The sequence below is a fragment of the Quercus suber genome, unplaced genomic scaffold (assembly GCF_002906115.3).
Source record: "Quercus suber isolate HL8 unplaced genomic scaffold, Cork oak 2.0 scaffold_660, whole genome shotgun sequence".
NCBI classification, from domain to species: Eukaryota; Viridiplantae; Streptophyta; class Magnoliopsida; order Fagales; family Fagaceae; genus Quercus; species Quercus suber.
The window spans coordinates 203,639-212,489 of NW_027070101.1; the positions used below are offsets into that span (position 1 = coordinate 203,639).

At 35.4% G+C, this 8,851-nt stretch overlaps 1 non-coding gene across 1 annotated transcript; it reads left to right on the top strand.

Moving 5' to 3' along the window:
- The first annotated feature begins 6,156 nt into the window (after positions 1 to 6,156).
- Positions 6,157 to 6,263, top strand: LOC112006862 (small nucleolar RNA R71). Its single transcript, XR_002882393.1, has one exon. It is a non-coding gene; the product is annotated as a small nucleolar RNA R71 (small nucleolar RNA).
- Positions 6,264 to 8,851: the final 2,588 nt, after the last annotated feature.

Genomic DNA, 8,851 nt, shown 5'->3' on the forward strand with positions numbered 1-8,851 from the left:
TGCTGTCTTTGCAGGAGGGAAATATTTTGCTAAAATTTTTTGTGCCAACTCCTCCCATGTAGTAATGATGCCAGGTGGTAAAGAATTCAACCAAACTTTTTCTTTATCCCTAAGTGAGAAGGGAAAAAGCCTTAGTCGGATCGCATCATCTATCACTTCGTTATGTTTAAAAGTATCACAAATTTCCAAGAAATTTGCAATATGGACATTAGGATCCTCTTGTGACAGCCTCCCGAACTGGACAGTCTGCTGTATCATCTGAATGATGGCCGGCTTGATCTCAAAATTTTTGGCTTGCATGGCTGGCCTCCTTATGCTCGATGTAGCTCCATTTACCAAGGGCGTAGCATAATCTCTTAACGCCTTTTGCTCTTGATCAGCCATCTTAGATAGAGATGTGTTGGCCTCTTTCTTCTTTTCTTTCTTAAGCTGACGTAAGGTTCTTTCAATTTCAAGATCAAAGAGTGTATGCTCTAATGGTTTAGATCGGGGCATGCACTTCTAATTCCTGAAAGAAAGAAAACAAAATCAGATGCACTAATTTAATTTTTTTTTTGAATAAATAAAATAAAATCCAAAGTAGTAAATATCTAGCTAGTATCAATATCAATAACAAATAGTTAATCCCCGGCAACGGCGCCAAAAACTTGTTCGTGTAAAATAATCTGCAAGCGCACAGAATCGTAACAAGTAGTAAAGTGTTTTTAGAAAAAGAATGTCGAACCCACAAGGATTAACTATGTTATTGAATACCAAAATTCACTAAATAAATTATTATTTGGAAATTCAAAAACAAATGGAATGTTCTACTATCTAAATTAAATTAAACTATTTAATAAAAATAAATCTACGAATAAAAAGAATTAACAAAGCATAAAACTCTAACAGTGTAAAAATATGATAAGAATGGATCTAGAGCAGTTGATTTCACCTAACAAATTCCACACAATTTATTCTTCCTAATTATTAAATTCTAATAATCTCTCGTTGATGATTAAAAATTCCTTAAGTATTCAATATTTTCTCTCGAATAATATCAAAAATATCTTCAAATAACAATTCCATATCTCTATGTGAATTTAATTAATTGGAGACTCATTACGTACTTTGAATTTTCTGAAAAATCACATTAGTTGCGGTAAAGCATCTCTACTTTCGTTTAACTAATGATGTTTAATTCTAGAACTAAAATAACAAATCACCTCTTGGTCTCTTTGTAATTCAATTGATCAAACTAGAATTTGTAAAAAATAGTAAGCATTAAGAATAAGAATTAAACACTCAATCATGGAAATATTAAAAATAAAATAACTCAGAAAATAAATTGTGTGTTCATTGCTAGACTACATCAATGCTCTAGAAAATAAAATTTAGTTCATAATAAAATTGAAAAGAAAACAAATAAAACTTATGTCTTTCGTCCGAATCGGTTGATCAACATGAAGCTCTCGCCTTTGTCCTCAGATACTCCTCTTTTGGAAGACTCCCAAAAGCAAATTCTTCTATGCGGCGCCTCCTTTTCCTCTCAGGTTTCTCTCCTCTTCTTTTTACCATAAAGAGCCTTTATATAGGTTAAGGAATCCTATTACAAGTTGAATTCCCGTTTGGAGAAAATCCTAGATTTTTAGGCTTCATTTAACCAACGATTTTGGCCCATTTAAATTCAGAATTCGGACTTTTGGTAAACTACAAAGTTGTAGCCCTTTAAGTAACTTTCCATCCCAACTTGAATCATCTCGATTGGATATCTGAGCCGAAAGTTATGCCAAAAACACTAACTGATGTGCATGCTGGAATCCTAATCCGAATTGGACTTGGATTTGGTGCAAATTTCCTTTGATTTCTTGCTCCAATTGGACTTGAATTTAATTGGCCTAGCCCCACTTTGCATGTAAAGCTCTTGTTACCTGCAACACAAAGATATTATATAATCAGTAACAAAATAACATAAAAGTAAAGCTAAATATGTAGATATGTGAGTACTTTATTGTATATATTTCATGCACATTAGCTTGCCCCTTTGGCCTTGTTCCAGGCTCCTGTTTCCCCAACCCTTTCTTCGGAGGTGGAGGCTGCCCTTCCTTTATCAACCGTTGCTCCTCACGTCATTCATTCCAATGGGAAGGGCAAGGTTGGGAAGAGTGTTTGGGAGGACCTAGCTACTGCTGTTGGCCAAGCCCATAATGTCATCACTGACGAGGAGCTGAGGGGCCTTTTTGCTGTACCTTCTCACGAGCTCGTCAGTCGTCATATCCACAAGTTGGTGCAGGTATGTTGTTTATTTCTCTTTTCTTTCCTCCTTGGATTTCATTCCACAAAAATATGAGATTTTAGCCATGTCTTTGTCTTCTAGGTCCTTGGTGAAACCCTTCAACTGATTACTGACTACCTGAGTGTTGAAGAGAAAGTGGTTGTCGCTCAATCTAAGGCCGAGTCTGCTGAGGTTGAAAGTGTTAGGATTAGTGCCCTTAAATCCTATTGTATGATGCTATGTATGATATTAAGTTTGACATTATGTATGACTTAATATTATGTTTAATAAATTTGTTTTATTATTATCTGAAATAATGGTAACATGAATATTCAGACATTATCACATAGTCCATGAGACACATACTATGTGATTTATGTGAAGAGTCACAGAAGATATAAATCACAAGTTTTTTGTAAACTCAGAATTATAGTTCGTAGTCGGTGATGAAATTGGGCATTTCATCTGCGAAGACTATAACATATCAATCATGATGATTTGTCTTGATCATGGAAGTGGTGACTTCTGGTTGATGTTTTAATATGTTTTAAGAGTTAAGACATATTGAACTGGACCGCTGTGAGATTTATTATTCTCCTAAAGACTGTCAAATGAATAATAAATCTTACGACTTACATTTGCATGAACTCTTAATCCTAAGAGAATAATGGACCTGATCATAAGGTGTAGGTTGCTTTGATATATCAGGAGTGAGATTTATAGTAATGGTCAAAACCTCAGTATATTGGGCAGCCACATTTAGTGTTGATGGAACATATTTTCTCAAGATGTAATTCATAGTCTCTTAACGGAGATATAAAGTATTCCCTTGAGATAAGTTTAATGAGTTTGTTATTCAGAGAGTTAGGCCTAACCACTTTAGTAAGACTAAAGTATATATTTATGGAATTGGATTTCATAAATATATAATGAATAACATTAAAGGATTAAACCAGGTACTCAAAGATTAAGATGTAGTAATTTACAAAGTGGCAGTCTACATTAATGACTTTGTATTACTACGAATATTTTATGAAGGGGTTGCATGTATAATAAAGTCTTGGGATATAATTTATAGATAAGACATGGTGACTAGCGATGATGTATCCAAAAAAAAAAAAAAAAAAAAAAACACATATATGGCTCAAAGTAGACAAAAATGGCACAATCTCATCTCTCAAAGACTAGTATAGTTCATTCAACATCAATGACTTCAAAAAGTTCAAGTGTGGCATAAAATCATTTTTTCTTGGCCAAAAGCAAGAACAATGAGACTACAACAAGGGAAATATGTTACGCACTTTCAAATGAACTTTAAGATTAGAAAAAAAATAAATAACCCTCCAAAAATAATGATTGGCTCAAAACTCACAAGGGTTATAGTCTCCACATTGTTATCATCAAGATTTTCTAATCATTTTTATCATTCAACAACAAGTTGTGTTTGAGTGGCTATGTGCATGTGCAATAAATTGAGCATGAAAGCAATGAAATTCTTTAAGCAAGAGTAGTATAATGAACTTAAAACACAAACCTCAAGCTAGGCAAAAGAAAGTTTTTTTTTTTTTTGAAATAAATAAAATAAATTCCCTTCCCCCAAACTTAAATTTCACATTGTCCTCAATGGGAAAAAGGAAGAAAAACTAAATAAAAGAATGAGAAAGGAGAAGAGATTCTCCCCTGATTTTAATTGAATATTTTTTCTTGAGGTGCAGCCGTGTACCCATTGAAGATTTCTTTGGTCTCTTTATTCCTACAAAATGAAAGAAAAAACAATAAGATAAAAAAAAAAAAAAAACATAAACATAAAGATAAAAAAAAACTTGGGTTGCCTTCCAAAAGCGTTTTATTTAACGTCTGTAGCTAGAGGTTATCCTCCATTAAAATCTCATGTGTGCAATTTGAAGGACTAATTCCTTTGATGTCAGAGATGGTCCAACCCAAAGCTATTTTGTGTTCCCGCAAGATTCTCAACAACTTTTCCTCCTCTACATCACTCAAAGAACTATTAATAATAACTGGAAAAGTAGAGTCTTGACCTAAGAAAGCGTACCTTAACTTTGATGGAAGCGGTTTGAGCTCAAGTTTAGGTGGTTCCTCTGGTAGAGATGTTGGCTGACATGATTTTAGGTGTTCCACTTTTGGTTGCATTGAAGGAGGAAAGAGTGGTGTAGCCTCCAAATATCTTGCACACTCTTTAACCTCTTCATCATTGAATTTAACAGGTGTAGAGTGAGTAAGACATACCTCAAGTGGTAACTTTTGAAAATCAATTGCACAAGTCTCATCGGCCATGATCATGTCTCGGTCACTTATTTGAAAACAAGAATATGTCTCGGAAGGAAATTCCATAGACTCAAATACATTAAAAGTGACCTCATCCTCTCCGACCCTCAAAACAAGTTTTCCTTGCTGGACATCAATTAAGGTTCTCCCCGTCACAAGGAAAGGTTGACCCAATATCAAAGGGATCTCCTCGTCCTCATCCATATCAAGGAAAATGAAGTCAGCTGGGAAGATGAACTTGTCAACTTTTACTAATACTTCTCAATGACTCCTCTTGGATATTTAATGGATCTATTCGCCAATTGTAAAGAGATAGTGGTCGACGTTACTTCTCCAAGACCCAATTTCCTGAAAACAGAGAGAGGCATTAGATTAATACTTGCCCCTAAATCACATAAAGCTCTATCAAAACAAGATTTCCTATAGTGCAAGGGATAGTGAAACTCCCCTGATCTTTCAGCTTAGGCGGCAGCTTCTTTTGTAAGATTGCACTACTCTCCTCTGTTAGCATTACTATTTCATGCTCCTCTAATTTCCGCTTCTTTGATATAATATCCTTCAAAAATTTAGCATATTTAGGTATTTGTTCCAAAGCTTCAATGAGAGGAATATTAATATGCAATTGCTTAAATACACTTAGAAATTTAGAAAACTGATCATCCACGTTGTTTTTTCTTAATCTTTGCGGAAAAGGAATTGGTGGATCATAAATTGAAGGAGAATAAGTCTCAAAAGTAACTTCCTTGGATTTTTTGGATTTTGAAGCTCTTTCATTCTCCTTAGTCTTCTCAGCTTGCTCCATTTCTTTCATCTCTGACTCGGCTTCCTTCATCTTTGACTCCTCATTATCCACAGCTTCATCTTGTTTGGCATTTGTTACTTTTGGCTCCACATATATTCGTCCACTTCTCAATGATATTGCCTTTACATGTTCTTTCGGATTGGTGACAGTGTTGCTTGGCAAAGTTCCTGCAGTACTCTCTATTAGCATGCTTGAGAGCTGACCGATTTGCACCTTAAGATTGCGGATTGAAGCTAAGTTGTTTTGGATCGCCACATCTGTCTTCTGCACGTACTGCATGAACATGTCCTCAAGTGTCGGCTTCTTCTCTTGTTGTGGAAATTGCTGAGGTGGTTTAGCCTGCCCTTGGTTATTGCTTTATGAGAAGTTGGGGTGATTCCTCCATCCAGGATTGTACGTGTTCTAGTATGGATTATTTTGACGCTGAAAATTTGACACGTAATTTGTCTGTCCATAACTCGATTAGGCAAAAGGATTTCCCACTTAGCAGTCGACACTTGAATGATTTCCTACACAATGATCACAAACAACATTAGTTTGAATAGCATTAACATTCATTTTACCTAGTTGTTGAGACAAAGTTGCCATTTATGTCGCCAATAAGGTAATAGAATCAAGTTCTAAAACTCCATCTGCCTTTCTTGGCATTGCTCTTTCTGTAGGCCATTGATAGTTGTTGGATGCCAATTCTTCCAGAAGTTCATAGGCTGCCTCATGAGTTTTACTCATTAAAGCTCCACCAGCTGTTGCATCAACCATGGACTTGTTTGTAGCTCCTAGACCATTGTAGAATGTTTGCACTTGAAGCCATGCTGGAAGATCATGATAAGGACACCTTCGCAATAAATCTTTGTACCTCTCCCATGCTTTATATAATGATACACCCTCAAATTGGATGAATGTGGTGATATCATTCCTTAGCTTTGCTGTCTTTGCAGGAGGGAAATATTTTGCTAAAAATTTTTGTGCCAACTCCTCCCATGTAGTAATGATGCCAGGTGGCAAAGAATTCAACCAAACTTTTTCTTTATCCCTAAGTGAGAAGGGAAAAAGCCTTAGTCGGATCGCATCATCTATCACTCCGTTATGTTTAAAAGTATCACAAATTTCCAAGAAATTTGCAATATGGACATTAGGATCCTCTTGTGACAGCCCCCCAAACTGGACAGTATCATCTGAATGATGGCCGGCTTGATCTCAAAATTTTTGGCTTGTATGGCTGGCCTCCTTATGCTCGATGTAGCTCCATTTACCAAGGGCGTAGCATAATCTCTTAACGCCTTTTGCTCTTGATCAATCATCTTAGATAGAGATGTGTTGGCTTCTTTCTTCTTTTCTTTCTTAAGCTGACGTAAGGTTCTTTCAATTTCAAGATCAAAGAGTGTATGCTCTAATAGTTTAGATCGGGGCATGCACTTCTAATTCCTGAAAGAAAGAAAACAAACTCAAATGCACTAATTTAATTTTTTTTTTGAATAAATAAAATAAAATCCAAAGTAGTAAATATCTAGCTAGTATCAATATCAATAACAAATAGTTAATCCCCGGCAACGGCGCCAAAAACTTGTTCATGTAAAATAATCTGCAAGCGCACAGAATCGTAACAAGTAGTAAAGTGTTTTTAGAAAAGGAATGTCGAACCCACAAGGATTAACTATGTTATTGAATACCAAAATTCACTAAATAAATTACTATTTGGAAATTTGAAAACAAATGGAATGTTCTACTATCTAAATTAAATTAAACTATTTAATAAAAATAAATCTACGAATAAAAAGAATTAACAAAGCATAAAACTCTAACAGTGTAAAAATATGATAAGAATGGATCTAGAGTAGTTGATTTCACCTAACAAATTCCACACAATTTATTCTTCCTAATTATTAAATTCTAATAATCTCCCGTTGATGACTAAAAATTCCTTAAGTATTCAATATTTTCTCTCGAATAATATCAAAAATATCTTCAAATAACAATTCCATATCTCTATGTGAATTTAATTAATTGGAGACTCATTACGTACTTTGAATTTTTTGAAAAATCACACTAGTCGCGGTAAAGCGTCTCTACTTTCGCTCAACTAATGGTGTTTAATTCTAGAACTAAAATAACAAATCACCTCTCGGTCTCTTTGTAATTCAATTGATCAAACTATAATTTGTAAAAAATAGTAAGCATTAAGAATAAGAATTAAACACTCAATCATGGAAATATTAAAAATAAAATAACTCAGAAAATAAATTGTGTGTTCATTGCTAGACTATATCAATGCTCTAGAAAATAAAATTTAGTTCATAATAAAATTGAAAAGAAAACAAATAAAACTTATGTCTTTCATCCAAATCGGTTGATCAATATGAAGCTTTCGCCTTTGTCCTCAGATACTCCTCTTTTGAAAGACTCCCAAAAGCAAATTCTTCTATGCGGCGCCTCCTTTTCCTCTCAGGTTTCTCTCCTCTTCTTTTTACCCTAAAGAGCCTTTATATAGGTCAAGGAATCCTATTACAAGTTGAATTCCTGTTTGGAGAAAATCTCAGATTTTTAGGCTTCATTTAACCGACGATTTTGGCCCATTTAAATTCAGAATTCAGACTTTTGGTAAACTACAAAGTTGTAGCCCTTTAAGTAACTTTCCATCCCAACTTGAATCATCTCGATTAGATATCTGAGCTGAAAGCTATGCCAAAAACACTAACTGATGTGCAGGCTGGAATCCTAATCCGAATTGGACTTGGGTTTGGTGCAAATTTCCTTTGATTTCTTGCTCCAATTGGACTTGAATTTAATTGGCCTAGCCTCACTTTGCATGTAAAGCTCTTGTTACCTGCAACACAAAGATATTATATAATCAGTAACAAAATAACATAAAAGTAAAGCTAAATATGTAGATATGTGAGTACTTTATTGTATATATTTCATGCACATTGGCTTGCCCCTTTGGCCTTGTTCCAGGCTCCTATTTCCCCAACCCTTTCTTCGGAGGTGGTGGCTGCCCTTCCTTCATCAACCGTTACTCCTCACGTCATTCGTTCCAAAGGGAAGGGCAAGGTTGGGAAGAGTGTTTGGGAGGACCTAGCTACTGCCGTTGGCTAAGCCCATAATGTCATCACTGACGAGGAGCTGAGGGGCCTTTTTGCTGTACCTTCTCACGAGCTCGTCAGTTGTCATACCCACAAGTTGGTGCAGGTATGTTGTTTATTTTTCTTTTCTTTCCTCCTTGGATTTCATTCCACAAAAATATGAGATTTTAGCCATGTCTTTGTCTTCTAGGTCCTTGGTGAAACCCTTCAACTGATTACTAACTACTTGAGTGTTGAAGAGAAAGTGGTTGTCACTCAATCTAAGGCCGAGTCTGCTGAGGTTGAAAGTTCACGACTGAGGAAGGATTTAGTGGAAGCTATGGACCAGGCCATGAAATCCAAAGAGAAGGCAGATGAGCTCAAGAAGGCCTTAAAGGTTAAGAAGAAACTCGTCGCTCAAAAGGACGATGAACTCCAAGTTGCTCTTCTTCG